This window comes from Martes martes (assembly GCF_963455335.1).
Source record: "Martes martes genome assembly, chromosome: 9".
In the NCBI taxonomy this organism is placed as follows: domain Eukaryota; kingdom Metazoa; phylum Chordata; class Mammalia; order Carnivora; family Mustelidae; genus Martes; species Martes martes.
This window is the reverse complement of record NC_137896.1, coordinates 36,253,348-36,274,335: the sequence shown is the minus strand read 5'-3', so window position 1 is coordinate 36,274,335 and position 20,988 is coordinate 36,253,348. Positions and strand designations below refer to the sequence as shown.

General features: G+C 40.2%; 1 protein-coding gene across 1 annotated transcript in view; it reads right to left on the bottom strand.

Annotated features, from left to right (window-relative positions):
• BTBD3 (BTB domain containing 3) overlaps window positions 1–18,215 on the bottom strand; it is a 36,010-nt gene extending 17,795 nt beyond the window's left edge. Inside the window, exon 1 of the mRNA XM_080813103.1 lies at window positions 18,073–18,215. The gene's annotated coding sequence lies outside the window, so the exon portion shown is untranslated. The remainder of the gene's footprint in view (window positions 1–18,072) is intronic.
• Window positions 18,216–20,988: the final 2,773 nt, after the last annotated feature.

The window sequence follows — 20,988 nt, the reverse complement described above, 5'->3', positions numbered from 1 at the left end:
AAGCCTATTAATTCTCTGGGTAATACTCACTAAGGATATTTTATCAGTCAATCAAAGATTAACTTATAACAACACTATATATAGATTAAACCTGGAGCTAAATGACTCCTTAGAAATCATTTTTAAACAAATAGAATCTATATTAAAATGTCAGTTTAAGAGGCAGAAATATTATTACCATAATACAATGATCCCATTACATGTATGACTTTCACCTAGGTACCTAAAAAACAATTTTTCCAAAGAAAACTAAAATCAGGCTTCAGAAAGTCACTTCTAAGAAGGCTAGAAGGGAGACTGTACTGATCCAACAAGGGACATTAATTCCACTGGAAATGCTAGAATGTAGTAACTTTGCTGTTGCCTTCTCCAGGCTGGGTGTTGGCTTCAGTTGACAGAAGAAAACTGTGTGCTAGTCAAAGAAAAACATTTTTTTCACTGATTTTTTTTTTTTTTTAACTTGAGCAGGTGTTTTTTCCCTCGGTATTAGGAATACCCAAAAACATTTCCACAATCAGATCATTAAGATAAAAGCCAAAGCCCTTCATTAAGGGTTAACTAAACTTAATTAAAGAATCCCTTGCTCTATTTGGGCAAGTCATCCTTTTCCAACAAACACATGGAATGGGTCAATGGGAAATGTGCTCAAACCACCAGACAGTGTATAAATGGCATAAATGTCACAGATCGATTCCTCCCAACATCCACAACTCTTATTTAAAAAGCTCTATAAGATTAAAGAAAAAAAGTTTACCAAACACAAGTCATCTAAATATATATGTTGTGCTCTTTATCACTACAGAATGCTTAGAAATGAATACTGCTCTCCTATCAATGCACCAACTCCGTCCTAAAACATCTTAAGTAATGATATGCATTATCTTAGGTTAAAATTTTTTATCACTGTAGAGAACAGGATAGGTTTGGTAAAGGCAAGGCCGGGGAGGTGGGGGTGGGAGCTTTTATTTCTTATTTTAACAAAATCATGTAGGAAAAAAATAGTTACCAATTTTACGATTTGGTCATCATAATAAACATATCCACAAGGATCTCTAATAATGAAATGCTTTCTTTCCCTTTTACAGTGTACGTGACTAGCATGAAATATAGTTATATTAAGCAAACAGTGCAAGATCTAAAAATAAGAAATCCGCTCCACTGAGAGAAATCGTGCTATGGGAAAACACAAATACATGTGAAGTTATACAAGGCATCTTCACACCCAATCTCTAACCTAACTTTTCTGGAGTAGAGACCATCAAATGAAAATGAAAAAGGCACATACAGTTCTAAACTAAGTCACCAAAATGTTTCCCAACAAAAAATTCAAGTAGAATTAGAAACCTGTGACAAAAAGATTATTATAGCAACCAACTTCTGGCAAAAACTCAAAGTAAAATCTGTTCTAAATCCAAATTTAAAAAATAGGTTTTATGCTACTTTTAATTAGCTTTAAAGTATACAATGCCCCATGACTGTTGTGAAGGACACAATATAAAGGCACACTGTCCTATAAAGGTTGGCAAAAACTTAACTCTATCAACACCAAGTAACATTCAGAGATGGCTTCCATTTGCTGCAGAAAATAATTATTTGGCGCTGATAAAGTACTCCCTTGCTGTTTCCATCCCTCATGCTGCTGTCATCGGAATAAAAGTTGAGATGGTTCTGTACTTAGTTTCACTGCATATGCCAGAACTAAGAAAATAAGGTATTTCAAATGAAAATTCAAATTCTAATATATATTCAGCAAGCATTTCTTTTTTTAATTAAGAGCTACTATGTAAGTAGGTCAGTACTTGAACTGCCCAGAGGTATAGAATAAGATAATTTAATTGCTCATAAAATAATGCTCAAATGAGTCTCACTTAGAAAGTCAAAAGTATTCATAAAAATGTTTTTAAATTCGGGTTTCCCTAATTTCTGCATCATAAAACAACAGGCAGACAGTATTTATGTGTGTACCTTAACTATAAAGAGCAGATTAAGATTAATAAATATCCAAATCTAAATATATCCTCAATGAGTGGCAATTCAACTGTTACTTTTTTTTTTTTTTTTTTTTAAATAACAGAACCACCATTTCACCATAGTTGAGAGCTACATGGACCTATACAAGGTCTACGGTAATGATGATAACTGGAACCAAAGGAAAAGCAGTCTCTGAAAATGGTGATCACAATTTACAGACGTTAGAGCTCTACATAAGCATTTTACTAGCTTGCCACAGCAAGGCCATGGATCCACCAGGAATTCAGTACAGGAGAGTTAGTTGATATCAGCACTCAAGGTAAAACTCTCTCATAAAATGTAAAAGACAGAGGTGCCTGGGTGGCTCAGTGGGTTAAAGCCTCTGCCTTCGGCTCAGGTCATGATCCCAGCGTCCTGGGATGGAGCCCCACATCGCAATGGGCTCTCGGCTCAGCGGGGAGCCTGCTTCCTCCTCTCTCTCTGCCTGCCTCTCTGCCTACCTGTGATCTTTGTCTGTCAAATAAATTTTAAAAAAAAATCTTAAAAAAAAATTTTTTTAATGTAAAAAACAGCATCAAAAGGGAAACAAAAAGGAGTATTTATTAGGTGGTGTGTGGCCAAGTTTTAACCAACTACTCTGGGCCACTCTTCCTGAAGAGGTACAATGTGAAACAAGGATGGGTTGGTCTCTCCTGCTCCACCAGCATGATAGGACTACAGACCAAGAGTCCATCCAGGAAGAAAAGAAATTCTCTCTCACCTTTCTCACATGGTTTGCAATGCATTTTTAATTGCCATGACCTGGCTGTGAGCTCTTTATCTTGTCCTCTTCATGAGCTCACCTAGCAAACAAGACTATTCCCATACTGCAAATGAGCCTGTTGCCTCTTGCCATTCTCCCTGCTCCTTCTTCCTGGCAAATCTACCTACCAGAAGCCTACCCATCCTTCATAATGCACGCCAAAACCCCTCAACAAGGAAGATTTCCTGGTGCTTAAAGACTCTCCATGTAGCACTCTCTCACATTTCCTCCTGCCCTATGTGGTCTAATGAGTCGGAGTTCTCTGAGGGCTCCATCTCCACATCTCCCCATAAGAGCTAACAGCACCACACCCACAACTGGCTTCCAATCACTGTCTAACAGGGAGGACCGTGTCCAACACATCCAAGTCCACCTAGAACCCTACAGTGCATTTATGGAGTGCAACTGTTTCTGGGTTTAAAATGGTCTGAAACTAATGTCTATGATGTTTTTAGCTGCCTGAGCTGCAGGTTTATGTGAGGTACAATGGTAAAGAACCTAGACATCTTGTAAATGTGTCCTGAGGCTCTCTTGAACATGCCTAAGCACAAATGTGGTTTTGTAATATTGCATTCATCTTGCAGCTAGGTCAACTGACAATGCTAAAGCTCTACTTAAAGCAAGTCCCCACATGTGTCTAAAGCAAGGCTTTGCTTCATCAGAAGTCTAAAACTTACTGTAGTACAGATAGTCACATATTCAAAGTTAGAATATGCAAGCAAGACCCAGTTACTAGGACAAAGCTGCCTTTATCAACTAGTCTCAATTCATGGTCTGGCATATTTATTTATAGCACCAGTAGAGAATTTTAGTGATTTAATGAACTGGAAGGGATAATAAATTCTCAGCAATTCACATGAAAGGAAGAAAGCAGTCATATGAATAATCTAAAAAAATAGATAATTACAGAGACTTTTGCTTTAAAATGCGTTTTGTCTGTACTTAACACTGAATGGATAAATTTCCACTACATTAGACACACCCAATCTTCAAACAAAGTAATAAAACAGGCTTGCGTGTACAGGGCGCAGTATATGAACAGTCTGGAAACTCACACCTACGTGGCAAACAAACCACAGTGCCAGGATGGGCAATGTCACAACAGGATTACTGCAGAGCATGAGCACAAGTAGAAAAGTGCACTTTTTACATGTGTGCATTTCCACGTCATCCTTTACCAAGAACAACTAAAACAGTGTTTGATTTTTTTCCACCAAAAATAAAGAATTCTCAACTTCTGTCTATATATTCTCTTACAACATTGGAGTAAGAATAAATGAAGACGGTAATATCAATAGAATACCTACTCCATGGCTGCAAAGTCTCTTGCATGTTAATAAAGGAAACTTTTACCACCAGCAATGATTTTAAAAATCATAAGTAGGGTTGATAATGTTAACAAACTGTTATAAAGCAATGGTTTGAATTGTGTGCTAGCAAAAAAAATAAAAATAACTTGGATTTCCAAGTAACTTAAAATGGCTATAAAATGTATTTTTTTGGAAGGTGGGATAAGGTAAATATGTTGTTCTGTGCCTGTTGTTAAAACTATGCATGTCTTTAAGGTATGAAGCATTTTAAGCAGTTTTGAAATGAACTGGTTAAGAAATATCTGAAGTAGGTAGAAGTGACTGCAGGCCTCTGAAACCTCCTAATAACATCTGGTAGTGGTGATGCATAACCAAAAGCCCTCATGAGAGGAGCCATCTGCTCCAAATCAGAAGAGGGAGGGTTCACTCCAGAAGCTCAAAAAGAACTGCTCCATAGCCTGACTGAGACTCTTTTCACTGCTGATGTTGCTGGTTCCTAAGCCACCTGAAGTGAAGATCACTCCAGTGGGTCCTGAATAGCCAAAGGGAACGTGCACTGAGGGACCAGTCAAATTGCCTTTCTCTCCCCATTCCTCCCTGCCCACACCTGGGGAACTGGAGGATTTAGCAACAGTGGTAAAACAGCTTCGATGAATGGAGATTAGCTACTGTTCCTTCCTTTGCCATAGTCAATGTACTGTTTCGTGGGGGAATCTCTGGGAGATGCAGCAGTAAAAACTGTTGGATTTAATTAAACCTTGACCCTTGAGCACATATCTTTTTAATATTCTTTGTGATGAAATTAGAAGTACCCCTAAAGCATCTATAGTGAAACAGAGATAGAATGGTTGCCTTGAGAAAAAAATAACTCATGCAATTGTTTGTGTTAGAGCTGAACGAGCCACTTTCTTCATGGAATACCGTTGTACTAGAGAAAATCTGCCAAATATGCTTTATGACACTTAAATATCTAGCTGACATCTTCTCAAAAATGAATAAAGTGAGAGTGTCACTTCAAACAAAACAAATAATAATAAAAAAAAACTACTGCCAATGATAAAATTCAAACATTTAAGGAAATTAAAATTTCAGAAATCTTGATTATACCACCATGAGTTTGAGTTTGATAGCTTCCCAACACTTACTTTAAGACTGTTTCTGATGAGATTGGTGATGATATTAAATGAATGTAATTTTAAAATACTGTATAATGAAACATAACATTTGAGAGATTTGCATAATTTACTGAACCAATGTTTTCTAATAACAGTGCAACATTACAAAATCACGCCCAGGGGAAAAAAATGGTCCATTTGAAGTACAAGACAGACCAATGGATTTCAGTGTAACAGAAGTACAAGTTCACTGATAGTTTCAGATTTCACATGGCAATTAACCTTTAAAAAAACTAACATTCAAATTTTGACAAGGCAGCAAAGAATATTCACAATAATCTGAAAAGGCTATTAAAATATCATTCCTTTACCAGCTACCTGCCTCGGAGATGAGACTTCCGTCATACGATTCGACCCGAAACAAACATACATACATACATTTATTTATTTAAAAGACTTTATTTATTTGTCAGAGAGAGAGAGCACGCACAAGCAGGGGTAGCGGCAGTGGGAGAAGAAGGCTCCCCACTGAGCAGAGACCCGGATGGAGAACTTGATCCCAGGACCCTGGGATCATGACCTGAGCCGAAGGCAGACGCTTAATCGACTGTAACACCCAAGAGTCCCAAATTTATTTATTTTTTAAATACATAATACATAAAATTTTTCTTTGCTTTCATTTCTACTCTAATAAATAACAAGAGAGAAAACCCCTATAAACAAAACTTCCCTGTGTTTCTCAAAACAGGAGTATAAGAATCCTGAGACCAAAAAGTATGAGAACCACTGACACCTGCCTAGCATCATAAGGATAAAGAGTTTGGATTTTATTGTAAGCATGAATTGTGGTCAGCTCTTAAGTGTTGTTTTGTTTTAATCTTATTTACTTATTTGACAGAAAGAGAGAGAGGTCACAAGTAGGCAGAGAGGCAGGCAGAGAGAGAGGTGGAAGTAGGCTCCCTGCTGAGCAGAGCCCGACTGGGGGGCTCAATCCCAGGACCCTGAGGGACCCTGAGATCATGACCTGAGCCGAAGGCAGAGGCTCAACCCACTGAGCCACCCAGGTGCCCAGCCCTTAAGGGTTTTTAACAAAGGTTCTTTTAACACGACAGCCTTTTGGTTTTATTCTTCTAGAAAACAGTAATTCCCAGAGCGTAATTCTCAACTACTCAATCCAAAAAGAAATTTTTTTGCACATTAGGTAAGTAGAATAGAGAACACAAGAAAAATAAGACAAACTGCCACAAAAATCAACAGCAGTCAAAGAACTAATATTCTATTTGTTCTATGACCCTGTATGGCACCTTAATAGCTTTGCCCCAACCTCACAAAATTAACAGAGCATGAGGTAAAAGATTTATCAGTTGCTACCTTCTCATAAGACTTAAAATAAGAGAAAAATTTAAATAGATTTTGAGTTGACAACTGTCCTTAGAAATTTCACATAAATTTTAGCACTAAGAAAGATGTAGATGTTACTCCCTGATAATCTGCTTTCTCTTATACCACATTTCCTTAGAAGAATTAGAAGTAGCAGCCCCATGGTTCATCTTCCCCTCTGATTTCCAAACCATGAGAGACTATGGACTCTGGGGGAACAAACTGAGGGTTTCAGAGATGGGGAGAGTAAGGGGATGGGTTAGCCTGGTGATGGGTATTAAGGAGGGCACGTACTGCATGGAGCACTGGGTGTTATGCAAACAATGAATCATGGAACACTACATCAAAACCTAATGATGTACTGTATGGTGACTCACATAGCATAAACAAATACATACATACAAACATACATACAAAAAGAAAAAGTAGCAGCCTCTACTGTCCCCCCAAGGTAAGCATGGCTGCCAACATAAAGAGAATTTGCTGTTCACTTTCTCCCTTCATTTAGAGACATACATTTGGTTAAACCTGGCTCTCTCACACTAATTTAATACATTCCTATGAACTATGTACACACAGTACAATATATTTGGTTCTATATAATAACCAAAATCTTTGTAACATATTAAGTAGTAGAAAATAGTTAGCTAGAAATAAAGTTCAGGTTAGGACTTTGCTGAAGTCCAAAGGAAATACTTCATCTACAAGCAGTAATTTCTCATTTAAAAATAGTCTTTACTGGGGCATCTGGCTGGCTCCGTTGGTGGAGCATGCAACTCCTGATGTCAGGGTTGTGAGTCTGAGCCCCTTGTTGGGTATAGAGAGTACTTAAAAATAAAATCTTTAAAAAAGAAAAAAAAAAAAAACTTTTACTGAAGACCTGGTGTTCAAATACTTTCTTAGCTTCACTTATAAAAGGATTTTAGAGGTTGTGTATGTTGGTACAATTGTAATCCTCATAATTACTTTATACCCAATAATTATATGTTATTATAGAAAGACAGTAAAATCAAAATACAGGTTGTCCCAAACTTGAGCATCTGATTCTTCTATTACTCAAGCCAGACACCATTATATATTAACATCCCTAACCAACACCCACTTCGTAGAATGTATCAATGCCTTGTGATGATTTTGAGTACCTGCCAGCAGCTGTATGCTAGCAAGAGTTCAGGATCAAATTTGGCATTTTGAGGAGTCTTTCATGGCACTGACAAGAAAAAATAGGTAATAAAGTAACCCAGAATCTCAGGTAAGCATGGGCTGTAGGTCCCACAGAAATACTGTTGAGCAGTATTACATTAACTAGAAAAACCACTAATTCACATAAATAATTCTACATATTGAAAGGTGTGCTGAACCCATGTGGGGGAGGGGTGGGGAGTCTGCTGAAGAACGACCATAAGGGACCAGAAATGACTGGACCACACACTTACTACCACTGCTGACTGCCCACTCTCCAACAAACAGGTGTCAGTTTCTAGTACTTACTTACCCTATCTCCTAAGGCCCCAGGAAAGGGAGAGAGAAGAAACCATGGAAAGGGCGGGGATGCTCTGGGATGCACCCTTGCCAGAATGGGTGTCTGACATGGGGACATGGGGAGAGAGGGGACATAGGGGTGAGGGGATGCGGCCTGTGGGAAGAGGGGACAGGGCCTGGCGGAAGGGCTATACAAGAGAAAGCAACAGCTGGCAACAGCTGTTTGGAGCGTGAACTTAATCTTAAGCAAGAGGTGCTTCTGAGTAGCTTTTCACGATTTTTAATGATGACAATATTATTATTTCGGGAAGAGAAGCCTGCTATCACACTAATTAAAAATTTTACCATTTTAGGGGCGCCTGGGTGGCTCAGTGGGTTAAGCCACTGCCTTTGGCTCAGGTTATGGTCTCAGGCTCCTGGGATCGAGTCCCGCATCCGGCTTTCTGTTCAGCGGGGAGCCTGCTTCCCTCTCTCTCTCTCTGCCTGCCTCTCTGCCTACCTGTGATCTCTCTCTGTTGGATAAATAAATAAAATCTTTAAAAAAAAAATTTACCATTTTCTAGACTTTCTAGGAATGTAGATCATTTCCCAAAAAGCCCCCCAGTAACACATCTAAATGTAGTTCGACTACTATACCTGACTTTTAAACTATATTTTCCATGAACAGAGATATGAAAATAAGTAGGACCTTGGTAATCCCTTGTCTATCCAGAGGCCTAAAGTGTAATAATGCCTAAAGGCCAAAATTAGTCCCTCACTATAGAGCAGGTATGTTTGCTGGTGTTGGGTAGGCAAGATTACCACTTCCAAAAACACTGGATGAATATAAAAAGAGGTGGCAATTAAAAAATAATAACAAGGGGCGCCTGGGTGGCTCAGTGGGTTAAAGCCTCTGCCTTCGGCTCAGGTCATGATCCCAGGGTCCTGGGATCGAGCCCCGCATCAGGCTCTCTGCTGAGCGGGGAGCCTGCTTTCCTCTGCCTGCCTCTCTGCCTACTTGTGATCTCTGTTTGTCAAATAAATAAGTAAAATCTTAAAAAAAAAAAAAAAGTAATAATAACAATAATAATAATAATAAAAACTTTACAAAGAAAACAATTGCTATCTATGTCCCCAAACCAAGTGTAGAACTATAAAAACAAGGTATATTCTCCAACTGAGCTATCAATTAATAAATAGCCTAATCTAAGGGTTACTTTGTGATTCGGCAGCAGAAAGACAGGTCAATGCTTTCTGTTCTGACTTGGCCAATAACACTGTTTGGGGTTCAAAATAAAATAAATTATAACAGTGATATTTGCAAAAGAATGAGTCTTCACAATAACAAAATCCAGATATAATGCTAATCTGAGTTTCAAAGGCAAATCAAATTTTTCAGGCAGATGCATTCAGAACAGTGATGCTTCAGAAATTCTATTCCAAATGTGTTCGGTAATCATGTCTAAAACACTTACACCCTCTAACTGAATATGGGGATTGCTCTTGCTCATATACTACTACAGAAAAATTCAGAGGGTAAAAAATAAGGAACTAGACATGCCTCGAGGAAAAGAAAGCACAAACTTAAGAAAAATTTCACAGATTTTGTGTTTAGGTAACAGCTGTTGCGGTTACGCATTTCTAGAATTACATACATTTTGGTTTATTGTCTATTCTTTGGTTGCTTACATGATCTCTTAAAAAAAATCATCTTTTTCTTGTATTTGACATCACTTATTTGCACAGCAACTACAACAGGACAAACCATACACAGAGCTCTTACTCTACCAAAAGAGAAGGGAAGGGAGTCTGATGTTTTTGCCATACTCTGGATTTGAAGGACACAAGAGGAGACTCTAGACACAGTGTAAGCAAAACTCTAAAATGACTGCAGCAGACTGCAGTCTGGGAAGCTGAGATGCCTGCATTTTGTGGATTTAGTACCATGTTCAATTACATAATTGAACATGTACTGTGGCTCTGAGTGTTTTCAAAATCACTTTATGAAAGAACTTATTGCAACCTCGGAGGAAAAAAGTTTAAAGGGGACATAAGAGATGGAGGATGTCCTTAACAGCAAGCAAGCACAAAAAGAGAAAACAAATGGTTACATTCCACTTTGAGGGAGTGGTTAAAAAATTTAGTAACAGTGTATCACTGGTATTTACCAGGGAGCTCAGACAGGATTTTGAAAAGTTTCCCAAGTGAAGCCACTGTACCCTTGGTTAAAAGCTGAAATCCAGAGAGCAGGTTCTAGAACCTAACTCACATCATTCAAATGCGAATCAAGGCAGAGGGCTAGGCCTTTCTGACAGTTAAGCAACTTGTCCCCACACACTGGCACAATTTAGCACTTTATAGTCTCTGACTTAATCCTCATATCCAGTCTACGTATTATTACATCCACTGTAAATCACACGTTCTAGAACTTCTCCCTTGCTGGTGGGATGTTAAATAATTAATGCTGGACCCACTGATGCCAAGGTTTATACTACTTTATAAGAAATTTGTTGAAAAAGAAAAAAAAAGATAAGGCAGACTACATTTATTCATTCAAAAATATTTACTGAACACCTACGTACCAGACACGTGGGACAAATTAATGGAACAGACATAAAATATTTGCCCACAAAGAACTTACAGCCTAGCAGGGGTGGAGAAAGAGACAATTCACCATCAATCAATTAACCAGTCAGGTAGTATTTTAGAACGTTAATAGATGCTACAGAAAAAGAAAATAATGCAGAGCTCTGTAAGAGAGATACAGAGCTTAACATGCACTTACAAATGGGGCAGACCACACTGACAAAGTGATATTCTAGTGAAGTCTGGAAGGAGGTGAGGAAACTGGCCATGAATATACTTGGGGAGAAAATATTACAGGCAGAGGGAAAACCCAACACAAAGACCTCAAAGTGGGAAAGAGTCTATTCTATTTCTGGATCAACAAGGAGGTAAAGATGACTGGAATGGAGGGAAGGAGAAGGAGAGAAGTGGGAAAAAGGGCAGAGTTAGTGGTAGGCAGATTTGTATTGGGCTTTGTGAAGCTTTATGAGAAAACAGGCTTTAATCTGAGTAAGGTGGAAAGCCACAGCACGGTTTTAATTTAACCTGACTCCTGTTTTAAAAAGATTACTCTGGTTATTATGCTGATAACATATTAAAAGGAAGCCAAGGAATGAAAAAAGAGGGGCCACTGTAAACTTGGACAAGGGGGTGAGGAGTAGATAGAGGTGGGGAAAGGAGCGGAGATCCTGGATTTATGCAGACAACAGGATTGTGGATACATTTTGAAGATACAGGAGCAAGATCTGCTGACAGCCTTGATGTGGAAAGAAGAGAATAAGGATGATTCCAAGGGTTTTAGTTTGAATAACCTGAAAAATGAACCTACAAACCACCAAAATGGGCCAGGCTGGAAGAAGAGCAGGTTTGTAGAGAAAAATAAAAACTCAGCTTTAATCCTGTTAAAACTGAGGTATCTTTTATGTATTCAAGATTTCAAAAAAGTAGTTGACATGTGCTTCAGAAGTTTCAGAGCACTTTCTGGAAATACACATATGGGAGTCTTATGCAGCTACATGCTTTTTTATTAAAGTCTTACAACTGTTTGTGACAAGAGTCCTACAGGAACTGAGCCCTGAAGCATTCCAAATTAATAGGCTAGTGAGAAAAAACCAGTGCAAATTTTAAAAAATGACTGAAAAGGTGAAACCAGTGGCCTAGTAGCGTAGAAAGAAAAGCAGCAGCATGTGGTGTCCTTGAAATCAAGTGATGTCTGTAAAAAAAGAGAACAACCAACTATATCAATGCTGCCAATAGGTGAAGATGAGAAACAAAGGTTTAGAAAATGTATGGATTGAATATTATGTTATCATTTCAATTTACATATGAACTGAATGTTTTCCTAAAGAATTACCCATAAGAAAGGATTTACTACAATTTAATATTTGGGACTCAAATCGGTTGATCTGTTAAGAAATACTGTTAAGAAAGTGATAATCGATAAATTCTATCAGTAATTTGTCAGTAATTGAATAACTGAATCAGTAATTCAATTCATATCATTTAACAAAACAGAACAAAAAAACCTCTAGGTAAATTGGAAATAAAATATAGATTTTATCCTAGTGAAGAATTATGACAAACCAAAAGCCACTATCACACTACTGTTTTTTCTATTAAATAAAGAACAACACAAGTTTGCACATTACCACCTATTTCCAGAATCATTTTATCATGTTTCAGGAATGTTAACATTAGTACAGCATGCCATAAAACCAAAATAAAAGGTATAATTATTAGAAAGAAGTAGAAACAAGTGTCATTATTGGCAACTGATTACATAACTAGGAAACGCAAGAGAATAAACTGCTCTTAGAGTAAAAGCTCTTAGAGTAAAAGCCAGTTGTAAAATAAATATACAAAAATCAACGACTATCTTATACTAGCAGTAGCCAATTTGAAGAACCCATCACAACAGCAACAAAAACATAAATACCAAAGAAGAACCCTAACAAGACATGTTAGGACGTAAATGAAACAAAACAAAAAAACAAAACCTCTTCTAGGAGAGCTAGAAGGTCTAGATAAACTTCTAGGTCTCTTAAGAGAGACAGTGACTACATGTAGATGACAGTCCTTGCCAAAGAACAAGAATGCTCATTACTGTAATGGAAAACTGCAACAAAACCAGGAAAGGGGAAAGCAGGTAAGACAAGCAGCAACTTAGCCCACCTAAAAGAATGAAATGCTATACCTTACGTGAGGAAAACTGAGAAGTACTCCAGTTTACTCACAAACTGGAGGAGAAAGGATGTCAGGCTAAAATAAGGTTAGTAAAAGCTGTTTATGGAGCCCTACATCCCAGGATGCCCTTCCAAGTTAACTTGCTGCAAAGGTCTGGCTGACAGTCCCAGAGCTCAGTAAGACTGGAGACTGATTCATAGGAGAGTAGGTAAATCAGTTAAGTCTCTGGGCTGTGAGAGCCCAGGAACCTTCCCCCAAAATGACTCTATACAAAGAGAATGCTGAGACTCCTGCCAGATGCCTCCGGGAACCTGGCAGCTAGATCCTTTCCACAGATCAGGATGCTGGAAGACCACACTCTCTGAGCAGCCCAAGAGGAAAGACCCTACAAAAGGCCCCAGTGAACAATTCCGAAGAAACAGTAAACAGTCAAAAGGCTGCCACTGGGGAGGGAGACTCAGGGGAATGGGGGAGAGGTAGGGGAGAGAGGGGCAAGGAACCATTTATTTTACAATAAGCCTTTTAGTACTCTTAGACTTAAACTATGTGCAAGTATTAATTTAAGGATAGTAAAATAATTATCTTTATCTGCAAGGACAGATGAATGTAATTGTTTTTCTAAGGAGTATCCTGACTTGCTCTACCAGGTTCTATGTATTCTAAATCTACAATTTAAAAGAATTGGCATTAAATTTAGAGATCAACACATAGTTGAGTAAGACCTAAAACAGAAGCAAACCCAAGCTAGCCAATATCTTACTATGTAATAAAGGGAAAACCACAACCAACAAGTAAAGGATGGACTATTTAACAGATGCTGTTGGTGGAACTGACCAGCTGGTGAGGAGATGGTAGAAGATAATTCACATCCATACATTAATACAGAATTAAATGTAAAAATCTAATATATTTCCGGGACACCTGGGTGGCTCAGTTGGTTAAGCTGCTGCCTTCGGCTCAGGTCATGATCCCAGGGTCTTGGGATCGAGTCAGGCATCGGGCTCCTTGCTCAGCGGGGAGCCTGCTTCTCTCGCTGCTTCTGCCTGCCTCTCTGCCTGCTTGTGTGTACTCTCTCTCTCTCTCTCTCTCTGGCAAATAAATAAAAATCTTTAAAAAAAAAATCTAATATATTTCCAAAATTTCTGTTCCATTTACCTCACCTTACACTTTTCAAACATAAATGTTTACAAGGAAAAATCATAAAAGACAAGATAGAGCTTGACTGCATAAAACTATTTTGCCGTTTGGAAAATACCATAAAGTAAATAACAAAGACAAATAAATCACTGCAAATATGATAAAGGCATAATACTCTTTATATGAAACAGGTATTCAAAATTTTTAATATCATCAGTTAAGAGTAAATGGGGCAAAGTACCGAACAAACACCTTTCAAAGGTAAAACAAGAAGCAAATCACTAATTTCACTAGTTATCAAAGAGTGTAAGTTAAGACCGCATTTTTATAGAAAATTAGGAAAGATTAAACACTGGAATGCCGCCACAGTGGGGAAACCATTAGGTGCATAAGGGAATCAATGTGTCTTGGCATAAGCAGTTTGGCAACATGCCTCAAGAGTCCTAAAGAGTTCACCTCTGCCCTAGGAATTCTGCTATAAATCTAGCCCAAGCAAGTCTGAGATACCACGACTTTAAGGCATAGGCATTAATCCCAGCTCTGCCTGTGAGTCTGCTCTTAACTTTCTGAGCCTACTAATTCTTTTGCCAGATTCTGTTGAAGGACTTCCTCTATCTGGCTCATTCCATCTTTCCAAAACTCTATGTTACAGGCACCGTTATTACCCTGATTCCACAGATAAAGCAAACCAAATAAAAGAATTGGGTAATTAATAAAGGCCACTTACATCTGAAGTGGCTGAGGTAGGATTTACAACCAGCATTTAATACCATTTTTTCAACCACTAAAAAAATGAAATATGTCAGACAACAGAAAACTACTTAAATAAAGTTTGACATATCCATCATTAAAAATCTTACATCCAGGGGCACCTGGGTGGCTCAGTGAGTTGGGCCTCTGCCTTTGGCACGGGCCGTGGTCTCCGGGTCCTGGGATCGAGCCCCACATCAGGCTCTCTGTGCGGTGGGGAGCCTGCTTCCCCCTCTCTCTGCCTACCTCTCTGCCTACTTGTGATCTCTGTCTGTCGGATAAATGAAGAAAAATCTTAAAAAAAAAAAAAAGTCTTACATCCAAAGATTTGTATATTAAAAAAAGGGCAGTAGGGGCACCTGGTGGCTCAGTGGGTTAAGGCCTCTGCCTTCGGCTCAGGTCATGTTCCCAGGGTCCTGGGATCGAGCCCCACATGGGGCTCTCTGCTCAGTGGGGAGCCTGCTACCTCCCCTCTCTCTCTCTCTCTCTCTGTGCCTGCCTCTCTGCCTACTTGTGATCTCTATCTGTCAAATAAATAAATAAAATCATTTAAAAAAAAAGGGGCAGTATTTAAAATTGCAGCTGAAATTAAAATTGCCAATTTTAAAATATTCAGACAAATAAGGCACAAGTGGAAGCATACCATCTCATGAACAGTTTATTTCTGATGATGTGATTTTAATTTTAATTTGGGGGGGTAATTCCCTAAATGTCTACAACAGGGACAATTTCTTTTTATTTCAAAATGTTTAGAAGCCATAAAACCAACAAATTCTCTCAAATGTAGGTGCTTTGAAGGCCTCAATTTTGAAATGTGATGAAAAAAGGAAAGAGTAGGTGAGAGTTTATGATCTTAGCAGCAAAGCATTACTGTTGAACTACAAGGTACATCAAATGAGAAAGATTTCCATCATTATTTTGAGTAAGATGGGGAACAAAAATGACCCTTTCAGAATTTGCTTGATAGTCCAGTTAACGGATATTTAATTGGCACCTAAGATAGGAGACAGTTGCAAGAGAAAACCTCTTCAACTTCCAAAGCATGCTCAGAAACACTGGTCTACTAAAAACATTTTGGAATTGATGGACTGAATTCTGATTATTATTTAAACAGCTAAGTTTTAAGGTTTAAAAAAGCAAAAGCCTAAGACATGTAAATGACAGATTTCTGTACTACTTTGTTCAGAGCTGTTTCAACAGTTCCTTGCAAGCCAAACTGGAATTAGAATACCTGTTTTGAGCCTAAGAGAGTGAACATTTTAAAAAATTATCTTTGGATGTTGTGTACATTGGGAAGGAAAGGAGTGGGCGAATTTGTAGATTAAAAAAAACAACCTTTCCTTTATTAAAGTATAATACTACAAGTCATTTAACTTTTGGGGAAGAATCAAAGCAAAGCACTTTCTAAGAACAAAACAAGTTAAGGCTGATGATGACTTCTTTCTTCTTTTTTGGCCACAAATTACCAGAAGACTTTTTTGGCTGTAGGATTGTATTTCACTTTTAAAATTTCTGAAATATTTTAGGACTCTGGAGAAATTAAATATACAATATTTAGGCTTCTGTGCCCCCAAAAGACAACTGTTTAAAAAAAAAAAAAACAACACCGTTTCCACTACATTTTAGAACTTTGTTAAACAAGTTCTCTGCGCAAAGACTTGGATAATGAATATTCGTCATAGCTGCGAGCTGTATCACCCCATACAACATCATTAGTAATTCTGTAATTACTTAGAAAGAAAAACTGGAACTGTATGAACTCACCCTTACCTGAGCGGAGGCCAAGAACTGAAAAGGGTGATTCAAATTCTTCGGAAAAGGAAGAGTCCTATTCTGAAACCCAAAGGTAGGAGGACCCGCCCACTTCCCCTGGAGGACTCGTTGCTATAGGAACCCGCAGTAACCCTTCAGAGAACAGTCTGGGGGAGGGGGGAATTCTCCCAAAGGTTGGGGGATGGTTAAAAGAAGGGAACGGGGAGAGGGTCAAGAAAGGGGGGGGGGGTTGAGAGTTTAAAAGACAATGAAACTCCTTGGCTATTGCAAGGGTCAGAGAAGGAGGGCTGCGTAACCCCAAACGAAATTCAAAACAGCAGTGAGAACAATGACCTGGACGTTGGAGTCACAGTATAGTTAAAACTTAAGTTTGAACCATTAGACACTTCCCTCCCTACCCGGTGGGAAACAAAATACCCTTTGTCAGTTCCTGTCTCTGGAAATTGAAGCTAGACTTTTATCTCAATTACAAACAGAATGCTACTTCGTAAAATTAAAATCTTCACTTTTATTAAACCAGAGTTTCCCAAACTCTGTTGCAAATTAGAAACACCTAGGGATCTTTAAAATATACATTGTTTTAATTTGTCTGGGGTGCTATTTAAACTGAAGAGTTTTAAAACTCTCCAATGATTCTCTTCTGCGGCCAATTTTGAAAACTACTATAGTCCGTGATTTGGCGAGGTGGTAGAGTGTTTAAAAAAAAAAAAAAAAGAAAGAAAAAAGGCACAATTATCTCCCTTTGTCTTTTTAAGGCTAATAATAGAATTAGCTGGCTTTCTCCAAGCACACACAGGACAATAGGTTTCTTGACAAACAGGAATCCCCAGCATGCTCTAACAGTACTTTCTTTGAGATAAAAGGACTAGGTAGTATAACCTTTTTCTTCCCAAGATAGCAAACATCCTTCCGACCCAAACTTTTACACCGATTTTTCGAGCGAATGGGCCACGAATGCCTGTCAGAACTTGGAAGGACGAGCTCCAGCACCAGAAGGAAACAGAACCCCCGTAAGACCACCATCATTCGGCGAGGTTCTGAGGCGACCGGGTCTGGGAAAGGCCGGGATGTACGTCCCTGGAGAACCCAATGCGGGCCCCGCTGGCAGCGCCTCAATAAAGTTACTCAGGGAAGTTTGCTCCGGTTTCCAACCATGCGCCTCCCCGGCCCAGGGGCGCGGCCCCCGCCACCTGCTCGGCGCCAATGCTCCCCAGCCGCGCCCCCTCCTTGGACCTCCGCCACGTCCGCGGGTCGCGCACTCTGCGGGCGGCCGTGCGGCCGGCTGGAGCCCGGCCGGGCTCGCTTCGCCCCTCCCCGGCGCCCCTTGGCTGCAGCTGGCCCTGCCCCTCGGGCCACCGCGCCGGGACCCCCCACGCGGGCCCCGCACCGTCCCGCCTGAAACCCCTCGGGAAGCCCGCTCGTGCAGCCAGCGTCTCTCCAGCCTAGTCTGGGGATCCCGGCGCCCCCACAACCTCCGGCCGGGTGCCTGCCCCGCGGCCCCGTCCCGGCCCAGAAGCGCTCCGCACCTTCGGCCCTGGGTCGGGAGCGCGCCCCTGGCCGGGCGGTCCGGTGCTGCGCACGCGCGGAGGCGCCCGCCAGCTCACCCGCGGCGCCCTCCACTCACCGTCCGCGCTCTTCGTCACCTGCGGCGTAGCCGCCGCCTGCGCTGCTCGCCGCTCGACGCCCCGGCCCGGTGCCCACTCCTCAGGCCCCGGCCCGGGCACTCGGGGATCCAGCGCCCGGCGGGCTTTGGCGGGCACCCGCACGCAGGGCACGCTCCGCGGGGCCGCGCGCGCGCGCGCCCGATCGCCAGGAGGGGGCGGGGCCAAGCAGGCCGCGCGCCCGGAGGCAGCCCTGGATAAGGGGCATGCGCAGTACCTGTCCTTTCCTAGGGTCCAGTTGCGAAGAGGGCGGTGACCCTGGAACTGGGAATGGGAGCAAAGTGGAAGAGGGGTAGGATTCCTCCTCCCGGAGAGGCAAGTTCACCCTTGTCCCATAGACTGCAGGTTTTTTCTCTGGTTCCTTCAAGTAATGTGTTCAGCATTTATTGAGCACCTACTTTTGCAGAGCTTTTGTTCAGGATACAGGGCATTCTCCGATAATGAGGAACCATTGGCTCGAAATTCCTTTTTCCTGCACTGATTGCGTCCTTCTCTTTGAACAGATACTACACTCTTAAGCGGTTTGGGGAAGGAGAGTTGCTGCTGGGTTGGGGTGATGCCGCAAACTTCATTGAGAAGCCTGGAAGAATAAGAACTGGCGTCAGAAGTTCACCTAGAGAGGTGAACACAAGGGAATTAAGTTGCAAAAAATACATACACACACACACACACGCACATCCCATGGGGACAAGTTTAACCAGAGTGTATTGTTCATAATGAAGGGCAAATAGAATGGCTGAAAGGGCACTGAAACTCATCTGGAAACTTTTTAATGCTTAACCTCAAACTTATCTTTTTTCAGTGGGTGATTGAAAAACGCTAAAGATGGTGGGGAGAGAAGAGGTGAGGTCTGATTAAATGCAGAATTTAGAAGTACAAAGACTAGAGATGTACAGTGTGTATATTAGTAGGAAGTGGTAAGGCCCTAATTCCAGTGTTGGCACCAGGCATAGAAAGCATGGAGTAGTTTTCAAAGATTGTGAAGGACAGGAGAATTCCTAAGCTTTTGTTACCGCCTTTTTGCATATACAGGGCAGTTTATTAAAGATACCAACTTCATTAGATTAGATCGTCATCCTTGGTAAGTATTTATTAGTGGATAAATTAGACTTCTAAAATACATAGCTGCAGTCACTAAATGTTTCTTCTAACTGGAATTGGGCCCTTGTTGGGCCCTTACTTGCCCACAATTGAAAAACTTAAATTTGAGAGACTGTGTGTGTGTTTGTGTATAGACACATGGGCTTTGGGAAACCAAAACCCCTTTTCTAAAGCCCAAATATTCCATAACAAACTGCCTGATATTGTTCAAATGACTAATATCTCTGAGTCTTACTGTGCTCGTCTGCAAAATGGAATCATGATGGTTAATTTTAATATGTCAATTTGGCTATGCCACAGCCGTGAGGTATTTCATCAGACATGTCCTAGATGTTTCCAAAAAGGTATTTTTTCCAAAGTAAGGAAAACATTTCAGTCAGTGACCTTTGAGTGAAGTATATTGTCCTCCATAATGTAAGTAGGCATCATACAATCAGTTGAAGGCCCTAATAGAAAAGTACTGACATTCCCTGAGTAAGAAGGAATTCTGCCAGCAGACTGCAATTCTTCCTTTGGGTCTCCACCGAGCCAGCCTCCACAATCATGTGAGTCAGTTCCTTGAAATAAGTCTCTCAGTTCTCTCTCTTTTGATAGGTAGGTAGGTAGACAGACAAATGGTTCTGTTTTTCTGGAGAGCCATGACTAGTATACTTTGCAAGTTTATGAAAATTACATAAGTCAATTACCATCTGAATCTGAAACATGGAGATTCTAATCTTTAACTTGAGAGGTTATGAAAAATTAAATGAAAGTAGGTAAACAGGCAGCATATGTTAGGGTCTGAATTAGTGGCAACTACTGTTGTTTGTGAATGAATAGCAAAGGCAAAACCAAAAGAGGAGAAAAGGTGGATATTGGCACTGAAAAGCATTTTCTCAGTTCACTGAGTAATAATATTAAATTTAATAAATTTAAGAAGTAACAGAAAATTTTGATCCTCCTAATTCAGACATGCTAAAAGGTGATACATATGAATATTTTAATTATTTGCAAATAAATGCCAAATGAGCTATTAAGTAAAGATAGACTTTACTTTTACTTTTACTTTATTTGAGAGAGGGAGAACGCCCGTGCATCTGCACGCACATGCGCACACACGCACGAGTAGGGAAGGGAGGGGAATCCGAAGAGAGAAAATCTTAAGCGAGCTCCCTGTCCAGCTCAGAGCCCAACCCAGGCTCCGTCTCTGGACCCTGAGATTGTGACCTGGGCCGAAATCAAGAGTCAGATGCTTCACTGACTGCGCCACCCAGGCACCCCTTAGCTGTACTTTTTAAAACACCAAACATGCAAAGCAGAGATAGGAATTCACATCTGAACTTTTTATTCCAATTCAAGCCTCAGTTTGATTCACTCTACTTGCTACTTGGAAGGAGAAACCAAAGAGGAGGTTACTTTTGAAATAATTCCCAGTCTCAGAGTAGGTACATGATAAAGATCAGTGATCAGTGTATTTATTGAGTTCCTTCTGGGGCAGGCCTGTGGCTACTGGGAGCATGCAAAAAATGGATAAAATATTCCATTTAATCTACAAATATTGCCACTTACTATGTACTAGGCAACATCCCTACCCTCAGGGAATTTATCAAAGAGCCTAGGAAAAAACGAATAACTGTAATTTAAGGTAGGGTGTGGCAAGTTCCTTTGGAAGAATGTGAATGATTGGGCCAATTACATTTTGTTCAGGAACTTGATGCTGCGGACTCAATCTCTTAAACCTGTCTCCATTGTGGCCCCCAACTTTGCATAGAGAAGCAGGGATCTTTTAAAACTGTTTT